We start from the raw sequence: 13005 nt of genomic DNA, 5'->3' as shown, positions 1-13005 counted from the left end.
ATAAATGTGACTGAATTGTTTATAAAAATATTTCAAAATAGGTGGTTATCAACAGAGTATTGAAATTCTCATTTTCATTTAACAGTCAGTATTATTTTAAATGACTGCAAGATTTCCCCTCCTCCCATCTAGGAATTACTAATTGGTCACACTAAACACAAATAAATGTTATATTTGGAAAAGTTAACATCAATTAAGATATCCTGATCCTTGAGTTTCAGCCCAATTTCTTTGATGCTTTTAAGTTAAAGGAGCTCTTTAAAGGAAAAGCAAGTTAATAAATAAAAGCACAGAGAGAAATGGGACAAGCATTTCAGAAAGAGATTTTTAGTCTTAAGCAAACTTTTATAAAGAATAGAAAGCTAGAATAAAACTAACCCATTTTATGATGCTATTATAACTATGATATAAAAAACAGGCAAGGGCAATATAAGAAAGAAAATTTATAGGGAAATTTTTCTCATGAACATAGGTGTACAAATCACAGATGAAATACTGGCAAACTGAATCCAGCAATATATATATATATATATGATAATAAACAATGATGAGGTTAGATTTACTTCAGGAAAGCAGAGTTACTTTAATATCAGAATTCTGAGAGGTACTGCTGTGTTGGTAATGTCACGTTTCATCCACTCACCCTGAAGACAGAACGTGTCGTGTCTTCTCCATTAGCCAAAGCTGCTTTGGGCTGCTTTGAAACAGTTGACAAATAATTGCTGGCGTTATCATAAAGTAAGGGCCTGTGACCTGGCCCTCGGTAGCTAACATCCATTTCCTGAAGTCGTTGGCACACACACTCTGGGGTCTCATGGCACTGCACAATAGCAGGGTGAACTGAGGGGAGCAATGGACAGGCCTGAAAAGGGGCACAACGTAAAAGCAGCAGCTGGACCGCCTGCAGGCTCTCAGACACCACAATCCCTAAACCAGACGAGTCTGATACTACAACCTACACAGTAGTCTCTCCTTACCCATGCTTTCACTTTCCGTAGTTTCGGTTATCGGCGGTGAACTGCTGTCTGAAAATATTAAATGAAAAGTCCCAGAAATAAACAACACATAAGTTTTAAGGTGCACGCTATTCTGGGTGGCATGATGAAATCTCATGCTGTGTAGTGCCATCCTTCCCAGGGCTGGAGCCACCCCTTTGTCCAACATCTCCACATGGCATCAGCTTCCCACCTGTTAGCCACGAAGTGGCTGTCAGGGTTATCTGACTATCGCACATAACCCTTATTTTACTTACTAATGTCACACTCACTTAACTTTTATTACAGTATTTTGTTATAATTGTACTGTTTTGTTGTTAGTTATTGTTTTTAAGCTCTTACTGTGCCTAATGTGTGAATTAAACTTTATCAGAGGTATGTATGTATAGAAAAAAAAGCACAGTTTTATAGGGTTCGGTAGTATCTGCAGTTTCCGGCATCCACGGCGGACAAGGGGGTCTATTGTAGTCTACATTCAAACGCTACAATCTATAATCCATGTGAGCATAACGTGAAGACCCTGCAAAGCCTGGTGCAAAAGGCCACTAGAGGCAAATGCAATCCAACAAACCAACAAACAGAACCACTAAGAGCCAGAGAACACTCGTGCCCAAACTACTTTTTGTTTCTACCCTCCGCAGTTTTTCCAGCCCCAAATCAGATGCCTCGGAGAACTGAATTTTCAGATGAGAGGGAGGCTTCTTATTAGGATCTGCAGCTTCTTCTTGGTATGTCTAATATTACTCATTTTTGGTTCCAGGTCAACATTTTTTTAAATTGACCCGTACATCCAATCTGTGAGTTATATTGAGTTGCTGAGCATTCAAAATCACTGGTATCTGATTTGTACTATAAATAATCATCATTTCTTCTTATTCTTTTCCAAAGAATGTAGCTACACTTAAGAGAGCAAATATCATTAAAGCAATATTTAATATATATAACATTAAATATTTAATATACTAGAGGCCCGATGCATGAAGATGCGTGCAAGAATAGGCCTTCCTTCCCCAGGCTGCTGGCACTGGCTTCCTTCCTGCACCCAGGACCCGGGCCTTTGCTCCGGCTGCCACCTTCCACCTTTGCTCTGGCTGAAGTCACCTTCCCCCTTCACTCCAGCCCTCTTTATATTTTAAAAGCATTCATTTATTTATCATGCCACCCTCTTGTATCTCTCTCCACCTCCTGTCTCCCCATCATAGCAGGTGTCCTGCCCTGCCCTGGCCGCTCTGCCCCTGCTTGTGTGTGCTGCCCAGAGGCCTGGAGTGGCCAGGGCAGGGAGGCTGCCACCATCTTTGTTGTGTCAATTTGCATATTTCCTCCTTATTGGCTGTGGTCACCGCCATCTTCATTGCAGAGTGATGGTCAATTTGCATATTACCTTTTTATTAGGTAGGATATTTAATATATACATATACCTATACATGTAACATTAAATTGACACTAGAAAAGAAGGTAATTCAAGTCTTGGCTGAAGTTAGAAGCCACAATTTATCAATGTCATTGATAAAGACCCACCCTACTCACTCATTCTCCCTTTTGTCCAATTTAAGCCACAACTCTCACAAAGATTGTTATAGAAACACCTCTCAGAGTGCTGGAGTTGGTTGCAGTGCCCTCATTTCTCTCAGTCTTGCAATATCATTTTAAGCCTTTCAGAGGATGTACTGTATTATTTTCATTCACAGTGTCATGTAATTAAGTAACAGCATTTTTACACAGCAGAATCAAGTCTAAAATTTTCAAAATGCACATAGAAGATTAGATAAGCTTTGAAGAGCCATAAATGGCTTGGATTGATCACCCCTGGGCTCATGTAGTTGTATTTTAAATTTAACAACAGAAAATCAACAAAGATTTGACACCAAGGGAAATATAAGTCTAAGGAGCAGATGATGAAGATGTTATATTCCCTTTAAAAATTAATTTAAAGCCACCTTATGGTGTTGAAACCCAGTTGCCTTTATCTTCTCTGTTCTAATTTTGAAGAATTGTAATTGTACATTTTGTGAGAAAATGTATGTCTGGCAGTAGCTAACTTCCATTCCCCGGCAGGAATTCAGAACTATTTATTTCAGAAAGGTTAATTTGAAGTCAAGCTTCACTTAATGTTTTAAAATAGGTCTTAAGAAACAATATTTAAGCGTAGCCTCAATTTAATTGGTTTAGCACTCTGGAAACTCATGTTAAAAATAAGGACGTTTATAACAAAGAGAAACTGGTACGGCAGAGAAATTATTACATTCTCTTCGGATTTTTAATTCATTGTTTTACAAGCCCACCTCAACTTAATTGCTTTTAATTTTGTTCCCTTTTTCTCATAGAGTAGTCCCAGTCCAGAAACTGCTGGAACTGGCAAATTAGGTCATCCCAGTCAGTGACAGAAACCAAGAACAGGTGTCAAAGCATGCAATTTCAGAAGCATAGCTTTTAAAAGAACATACATAATTTTTTTTTCTTGCTGAGAAAGCCAATAGATGTTATAAATAACACTTAAATTGAAATTCTCCATGGATATCATCCCTATTCTTCATCCCACAGTTTTTTGGAGAAGAGAGTTTAAGTCCTAGGTCATCTGGGCAGGATCAACCTTGGGGGGGGGGGGGGAGAAGGATTTATCTCAGACCTTACTTTTGTTGTTGTTGTTAATCCCCACCTGAGGATATTTTTTCCTTTGATTTTTAGAAAAAGTGAAAGAGAGAGGGAGAAACAGAGAGAGAAACACATCAATTGGTAGCCTCCTGCACATCCCCTGTTCGAGCCTGCAACCAAGGTACATATCCATGACTGGAATTGAACCCTAATGACCCAAACTGACTAGGGCTCAGATCTTACTTTTTAAGTGACAAATTATGAAAAAGAATACTTCTTCAGGAAATTGCCCTCCAGTTCTTGGCTTCAGATTGTATTTAAATCCCTATGTCACTCTCCAAAGTTTAACCAGGGACATGAATGGGGGTAGAGAGCAGCCTCAAAAGTTCATTTAAGAGACTGTAAAATCTTAGCAAGAGGGTAATGAAAGCTATAGTCCAATAAAAGTCTGAAGGAACCCAGTCAGATATCAAGCAACTAAAGGTGTTTCCAACCCTTGTGGGGAAACTTACAAAAATCAACTGAATGGCATTGGACCTGTGAGAACTGCAGAAACTCAGCACATCCAAACCCTGGCACTGAGAGACTTGACCAAACTCTACCACGGCTTCTATCAGCCTAACGTCTAGGAGACAAAATGACACTTCAGAGCCCAAACAGGCAAACCATAAACCAAAACAAACAAGCTGAACCTACAATGTTTAATTTAAATAGTATAGGAACTCACAGCTGAAATGAATCTCACAGATTTTTATTTGTGAAGATCGAAGATAAGCTTGGTAGTTGTATAATAAGACATAAGGAAGAGGCACAAATAACTTTTTGAGAAAACTGCTGAAGTTCCTCTTATCAATTATATTTGAAAATAACACCGTCACAGTGTTGACTGTAATGAAAAGCATATTTGTTTCCACGATGATAGGAAAATTCACTTTTAATATTGAGATTCAGGGTTTAAATACAATACAAGATAAAATCATAAAAGGATTATAACGTATTTCTCTAACACTTTTCCCAGTGTTGATTTTACTAGGAAACTTGCCTCAACACCCAAAACTAGATGCTAATGTGAAGAAGATTTAGAACTGCCTATTGATGAAATGCTCTGGAATTCAAACTAGAGCAATCTCTTTGTTTGATGTGGGGACCGGTGGGGGAGAATGTCATGTTTGAACATTACATGGTTAAGAAGACGGTGCTTAGGTGCCTATGTGGTTCCTTTACTACTAGTAATCCTATGTAATAAAGAGCTACTATGCTAATTAGACCAGATGGCTGAACAACCTTCAGGAATGACCAGTGGGCAGAAGGCGGGGCTGAGAGGCAGCTGGGGCTGCAAGGGCTAAGCACCTTGCACGAATTTCGTGCATTGGGCCTCTAGTCCAGAAACAGATAGTCACATGAAGCTGGACATAAACTATCTTGGAGCTGGGCTCTCAAATGTCCAAGGAGCTCAGCTGTAGAAGGTCTGCTGCAGGGTCTACATGCAGAAATGTGAGTGCCTTGGAGAATTAAGAGACAGGGAAATGCCAACTCAGCCTTTCAAATGGCTTAATGTTTACAGCTGGGTATAAGTAAGCAAATTTGCCGAAATCATCCCTCTGTGAGCTGAGGTTTTTGTCCTGACAGAGAAATTTAATACAGTACAAAAAAGGGCATTTTGGTTGTAGAACTTCATTATCCAGGACTTTATTAAAGTTAAATACCTTTTTTATTTATAAAGAAACTATGGAAGTTTACATCTAGGTTTCTTATCCTGCAAAATTGGGACTAATTGGAAAAGAAGAATGGAAGGGTTTGAAAACACAAAACTCTTAAATCTGGCTAATTTTATGCTCAAGCCATCCATAGAAAGTGGTACAGATATATAATATCCCTGGCTTCATTATTTTACATGTTTATATTGTAAAAAATAATATATTTAGTTTGGTTTTGTGTGTGTGTGTGTCCTCAGAAAAAGAAATTCAGACTAAAAAAACAACAACTCTGAATGGATAAGGAAAATATTTAAATGATAACATGATATGATAGCCTAAACCAAGGCTGTGATTTATTTAATAAATATTTACTGAGCTTCTGCTATGATGACTAATAACCTGAATAAGAAAACGTGGAAGGGCTTATAACATTAGTGAGACTCTCAGGCTTACAAGAACTAGACATACCATTCAAACCAGCTCAGGTGATAAAGGGAATTTATTGGCTCCTGTTACTGAAAAGTTCAAGAATTGTTTCAGGCACTGCAGGATGCCAATACTCAATGCCATCTCTCCATCTCTTGGCTCTGACTTCCTCTAATGTAGTTAGACAAGCTAGAAAGGGAACCCACAATTTAAAAACTTTAAGAACACACTTACAATCCCATTAAGGAAAATCTTTCTTGATATTCATGTCCTTTGGTGCCAATTTCTTTGTCTTTAAAATGAAGGGTTTGAGCTATCATTTCCAAGGTTTCTTCCAACTTCAACATTTAAATTTAGCAAACAAAAATACAGTAAATTTGAATTTCAATAAGTAATTTTTTAATGTATGTACCAAATATTGCATGGGGATACTAGTAAAAAAATTATTACTTATTTATCTGAAATTCAAGTTTAACTAGGCATCCTGAATTTTACCTGGCCACCCTCATTCTTTTTTTCTTTTTCTTTTTCTTTTTAAATATATTTTATTGATTTTTCACAGAGAGGAAGAGAGAGGGATATAGAGTTAGAAACATTGATGAGAGAGAGTCATCAACGAGCTGCCTCTTGCACACCCCCTACTGGGGATGTACCCACAACCAAGGTACATGCCCTTGACCGGAATCGAACCTGGGACCTTTCAGTCCGCAGGCCGACGCTCTATCCACTGAGCCAAACCGGTGCCGGCCACCCTCATTCTTTATATTAAATCTCATTCATTCATTTATCCATCCATCCATCCATCTATCCATCCATTCATCCATCCATCTACCCACCCATCTACCCACCCATCCATCTGAGGATTTGTTCAAACATATACTAACTGGATGCATACTGTGTGGCTATATATTCTGCTACTTGTTGGGGATATCATGATGAGCAAAAACCGATATGTTTCCTGCTCTCATGGGGCTTGCCAACTCTCTAGTGGGAGAGTGACAATAATTATAGAAGCACCAAAGTGAATGTATAGTCACTAGCTGAGTAAAGTGTGTTGAAGGAAAAGAGAGCATAGTACAAAGGCCCAGGAGTCAGAAAAAGATTCCCCGAGGAAGTGGTGCTTGAAATGAGAGCTGAAGGTGGAGTTGGAATTAACAGAGTGGGGAAAGTGTATTCAACATGGGGGAACTAACTGACATGTCCTCTCTATGTTGAGATTAATGACAGTAGAGTTGGACTGAAACATTTGTTGGCATCTTCTTAAATAGAGTTGGAGACAAACATGAGCAGTGACACCATCTTACCTCCTTAGTCATTCTGGCTCTTGTTACGCATGCAGCCTTACTAGTACTTTGTGACTCTAATATGACACTTTCCATGAGCAGTACCACAGTACCACAGGTGTGAACACTTCTTCAGATGCCAATATAAGGTATGTGGGCATTAGAAGATACAACGTATAATGCCAGTTCAGAAAACACATTACTGGTCCTATTTTATTTCAATTTAACTTCTGCTATAAACCATGAATAACACTTGGAATTGTTTTCCAAGTCAGGGGTCCTGGATCCTGGTACTAATTCTGCTTTAGCCGCTTAGTTGAAGGTGGGCATGCCAGTTAACCTCCCTGTGTTCCAATTTTCTCACCTATGCAATGGTATTCACATTGTAAATTCAGCCTACATCCCTGGATTGTTGTAAAGATTAAAATAGCATGGAACCTTATGTTTTAAAAGCAAGTTTTAGTGTTCCTATGTTATTAGTCATACCAAAATAGTTACTATTATTGTTTTTTGTGTGTGAAATAACGTACATTTCCCCAGAAATTATATGGGGTATGTTGAAAGTTGGATACATATAAATGTGACATGAATAAATGCCTTTACAGGTTTTTTACCTGTTTAGTGAGAATAATGGCGTAGGATTTGCTAGTATTCCACCAATGTAGGATTGAGGAAGTTAATGTGCTTAGAGCTTCTTGAAAATAGTTTGCTACCTAAATAGAATTATAAATCCCAGTTATTATTACTCCCATTAGAGCTGATGATCCTTTTTTAACACATTAACGTCTCTCCACTGAACAGACTGCTGAATTGTTGGAAAGACTCACGTTGTCGTTCCTCTCTTCTTGATGTGTCTCGCTGCTCTTGAGCTAAACAATCCTATAGCTCCCACGGTGCTTATTTAACAAATGATGCTGTTAAGTTCCCAAAGAAAGACTTTCAATTTTCCTCTTGTGTGATGGCAGTGATCAAGCCCCAGCATCCTATGGTCTGGTTCAATGAAAATGTGTACTTGAAACTCTTTCACTCGCCTGTTTATTGTATTTAACCTGTTAGACTTTATAAGCTGTAGGAGTAGCTGATGCTTTTCCTCTTCTGTTGACAATTTCCTCTTCTACTTTTTTCCCCCCAAAACTTAGAAAAAAAGGTTAATTGCTATATATTTTTGAGCTAATTTTCTCTGACTTTTATAAAATGTTGTTGAAGGAAGAACGTTATCAGGATTTTATATAGCTCTTAAAGTACACACACACACACACACACACACACACACACACACTACAAACTGGCTAGAAGCTGAGTAGAAATAATAGTAGAATTGTGGAGTCACTAGATGAATTGTAGAATCATGGAGCTACCAGAGAATTTTGAGATCAAGTCCAACTTCTTCATATCACAATAAGAGAAACCGAGGCTCAGAGAGTTACACAATATAGTCAAATCACACCACCAAGGCCGCACTAAAACTTGGACTTCCTGAGGACCGAAGGTGAGGGAGGGTGTGTGGCAAAATGACTATAACCAATAAAGGCTACAAAGACTACCAAGGGAGATCATAAGACCAACCCCTAATGGATTTATGGCTTAGAACCAGGAGAAGACCAGCTCCATTCAACATGGTGACTAATTTCACCAGGCCAGAATCCCTAGCCTCATTATATTCTCATTCTATCAATAATACATTAGCATACTAACTGACACACCCCATGCCACCATGATCAGAAATGGGAAGTACATATAAGGACACAACATGGTCGATGAAGCTCTTTCAAGAAGTCTCCACCCCTTTCCTGGAAAAATCCTGAATATTCCTCCCCCTTATTGAACGCCCTACCCCTTGATTAGATGAACTCAATAAAAGAAGTAAATCCCATTAGGGAGAGGCTGCTCTGCCTGTGGTGTAGCCACTCTCTGCCCCACTGCTTCACTAATAAACTCTCTAGCTGGCTTGAGTTTGAATTCTTTCTTGCATGATGCCAAGAACCCATAGTGGGTTGCAGACCTTCAGGTCGCCAGACCCATGGGACACCTGCATTAGAGAGTGGGCCCTGGAGGTCATGTTTTTACTATCTATTTCCATCACTTGCCATAGATCATTGTTAATTAAAAGATAGCAAGTGACCTAAAAGATCCTTTCAGAGGTTTTGACCAGATACTGAGATAACAGTCTATGTGCTGTTTAATAAAATCTTACTTGTTTACTAAATGTTTTAACTAAAATAATATATACAGACTCTTACTAGAGACCATGTTTTGTTTTAAATCTATTGCAAATTTTACATTGGGCTGGGCCTTCTAAAATAATACACATAGCTTATTAGGCTGGAATAGGTATGCAGCATCATAAAAATAAAAATTGACTGTAATTAGTAACACAAATTCACTAAGTGGAAAGGCAAAAGGTTACTACCGTTTAATGTTTTTTGAAATAATGTAAAATGCAAACAAAATAACAAGTATTTTAACTGACAACACTTTATACAGAAGCTGTGGAGAGATCACCTTAATCCCCACAGAAAGAAAAGCAGAGAAAGCCACACTGAAGAATGAATCGAGTAAGAAAATGAAAAGAAAAAAAAAAGAGTGGAGATAAGCCTGGCCAGTGTTGCTCAGTGGTTGAGTGTCAACCTATAAACCAGGAGGTCATGGTTCGATTTCTGGTTATGGCATATGCCTGGGTTTCAGGCTCAATCCCCAGTGTGGGGGTGCAGGAGGTAGTCAATCAATGACTCTCTCTCATCATTGATGTTTTATCTCTTTCTCCCTTTCCCTTCCTCTCTGAAATACACACACACACACACACACACACACACACATATATACATATATATACATATATAATATATAAAATATTATATATATTATTACATATATATAAATATATTTATTTATTTATTTAAATTTTTTTTAAAGAGTTGAGATATGATACCATTTGGCTTCAAGAAGAGCAAAGCTTCTTTAGCTGCTGATGGTTTTGGGGTTTCTAGTTCCAGTTCTGCACAAGGCCCATTTTAGGACTTGATTTTGAGACTTTTAAGACACCCATTGTAGCAGACATATATGGTTTTGTCCATCCCTTAACTCTTCCATTATTTGGGAGAAAAAATTTCCACCCGTATTGGTTCTAACATGTAATCACATGACTTTGCTTTTTACCCACAGTGATCGATACAGGAGAGAGGCACATGACCCAAGCAGGACAATCTGAGTCTTCTTCTGGGATGTTTTTGAAATGGAAATGTGAGAAAGAAGCTCTTGTCTCAAAAAAAGGAGGTCAGCAAATTATGTCCTTTACAAATTCAGCCCACTGCCTGTTTTATTTCTGCTTTTTGAAATAATTATATTCACTAGATGCCTGGCACACAAAATTTGTGCATGTGGGGAGGGGGGTTGTCCCTCAGCCCAGCCTTCAGCCTTCACCCTTTCCAATCTGGGACCCCTTGAGGGATGTCTGATCACCCATGTAGGCCTGATCCCACCAGAATGGTGGTCGGACATCCCTCTCATAATCCAGGACTGCTGACTCCCAACTCCTCGCCTGCCTGCCTGCCTGATTGCCCCTAACTGCTTCTGCCTACCAGCCTGATCATCCCCTAACCACTCCCTGCCAGCCTGGTCAACATTTAACTGCTCCTCAGCTGGCCCAATTGCCCTAACTGCCCTCCCCTGCAGGCCTGGTCACCCCTAACTGCCCTCCCTGCTGGCCTGATCGCCCACAACTGCCCTTTTCTGCAGGCCTAGTTCCCCCCTAACTTACCTTCCTTGCTGGCCTAGTCCCCCCGAACTATCCTCCACTCCAGGCCTGGTTGCCCCTAATTGCCCCCCACTGCAGGCCTGGTTATTCCCCCCCTCAACTGTCCTCCCCTGCAGGCCATCTTGTGTCCACATGGGGGCAGCCATCTTTGACCACATGGGGGAGGCCATCTTGTATCTTGGAGTGGCAGTCAATTTGCATATTACCCTTTTATTAGATAGGATAGGAAATTGCAAAAATAGTAAGGAGATCCCAATACCCATCATCCAGTTTCTCCCAATGACAATCATACTTTGTAACTACAGTACATGATTGATATGATGAAATTGACACAGGCACAATACAGTTAACTAGACTACAGACTTTATTCAGACTTCACCAGTTTTTCCTTTTAAAAATGCCTTTGGCTTTGACCGGTTTGGCTCAGTGGATGGAGTTTGATTCTGGTTGGGGGCATGTACCTTGGTTGCAGGCACATCCCCAGGAGAGGTGTGCAGGAAGCGGCTGATTGCTGTTTCTTTCTCACTGATGTGTCTGGCTTTCTGTCCCTCTCTCTTCCTCTCTGTAGAGGATCAATGGAATGTATTTGGGGGAAAATGCCTTTGTGTATAGTTCTATATAGTCTTATGCTATTTACCATCACAATCAACACACAGAACCGGTCCATTACCACTTTATATTAGTGGCCCTAAACTCTGAGAACCATTGGGTTGTTTAATGATTTTTCTTTTTCAAGGTTTAAAAACATAAGGGACAACAATTTAGTTTAAAGCTACTTTTGGCCCTTACTGGTTTGGCTCAGTGAATAAAGCATCGGACTGCAGACTGAGGTGGTCCCAGGTTCTATTCCGGTCAAGGGCATATATCTTGTGTGTGGGCACATCCCCAGTGGGGCGTGTGCCAGAAGCAACTGATCGACGTTTCTAGCTCTCTAACCCTTCCTCTCTGTAAAAAATATATTAAAAAATAAAAATTTTTTTAAAATAAAGCTACTTTTGCCTTCCAAATATTTATTTTACATATTTGTCGAGGCAAAAAAAACACAAAAGTTCTCCTCCTGTGGAATGGTACCCACAATTTGCACAAGTTTTGCAAGATGAAAAAGTTCTGAAGATTGGGTGCACTGCAGTGGGAGAGTACTTAACGTAACTGAGCTGTACACTTGAAAATGGTTAAAATGGTATATTTTATGTTATGTGTATTTATTTACCAAAATTGAAAAAAAAGAGGGGGGGAGAATGAAGTACTTATACATACCATGACATCGATAAACTAGGAAACATTATGGGAAGCAAAAGAAGCCAGACACAAAAGGTCACATGTTACATGGTCCCATTTATAAGAAATGTAAAGAACAGGCAAATCCATGGAGACAAAAAGCAGATTTAGTGGCTGCTGTAGCTGGAGGGATGGAGAATGAGGAGCGACCACTGAAGGTACAGAGCTTTCTTTTGGAATGATTAAAATGATAAGGAGATAATGGTAATGGTAATGGTGATGGTTGCACAACTTTGTGTATATATTAAAGACCACTGAATTGTATACTTTTAAGGGCGGGTTTTATGGTATCTGAGTTATATCTCAATAAAGATGTTATTTTTAAAAAACGCTGTGGTGGGTGTCAGAGCACCTCCGTTGCTAGGGCCTCAGACAATCACACTCCCTGTAGTTGCAGATCCGTGAGGTGCATTCCCGTGGCTACCACAGGATATATTTTTGGTGTTGATTATGATAATAGTTACCTAAAATACATTAAGTGCAGACCTGAGCAAGGAAATGGACTAAATTATTTCCCCCATGATTTCTTTTCCCAAGCTTCCGTAAATGCATGGTCTGAATTTCCCACTGAGAGTAGATGAGTTTCGATGCTGCTATTTCACTGCTGCAACCATTTTGATTCTGAGAGAGCAAAGGATATATATCAGCAGAAAATATGAAATGGTTTCAGATCTCCTCTGTGACCCTAATAAACATAAAAAGTACCTGGAAACAACTTGTATTTTCAACTGCTGATCAGAACCACACGTACGCAAACTGCCTGTGGGTCGTTACTGTCATCATCCTCACTTTGGGCAAATCAGATGTTAGTAAGGAAGGATGGGATGTGCCCTGCTGAAATGCGATGGGAATGCTTGTGGCTCAAGGTACATGCTAATTTTTTTTAAAGTTCCAGATTTACTAGTTTTAGTGGAAGATAAATCAAAATATAATTTAAAAAATTTTTCCAAAGAGGTAGAGAGACAAAAGGAGAGAATAGT

At 39.3% G+C, this 13005-nt stretch overlaps 1 long non-coding RNA gene across 1 annotated transcript in view; it reads left to right on the top strand.

Annotated features, from left to right (window-relative positions):
• The window catches only part of LOC311626670, a 29309-nt gene extending 18964 nt beyond the window's left edge, over nucleotides 1-10345 (top strand). The window contains exons 2-3 of the long non-coding RNA XR_014795746.1: nucleotides 1637-1723; nucleotides 10156-10345. This is a non-coding gene — a long non-coding RNA (uncharacterized lncRNA). The remainder of the gene's footprint in view (nucleotides 1-1636; nucleotides 1724-10155) is intronic.
• The last annotated feature ends 2660 nt before the right edge of the window (nucleotides 10346-13005 follow it).

The sequence above is a fragment of the Pipistrellus hanaki genome, assembly GCF_964339955.1.
Source record: "Pipistrellus hanaki genome assembly, chromosome: 8".
In the NCBI taxonomy this organism is placed as follows: domain Eukaryota; kingdom Metazoa; phylum Chordata; class Mammalia; order Chiroptera; family Vespertilionidae; genus Pipistrellus; species Pipistrellus hanaki.
Note: the sequence above shows the minus strand (reverse complement) of the source record. Positions and strands in the feature narration are given on the sequence as shown.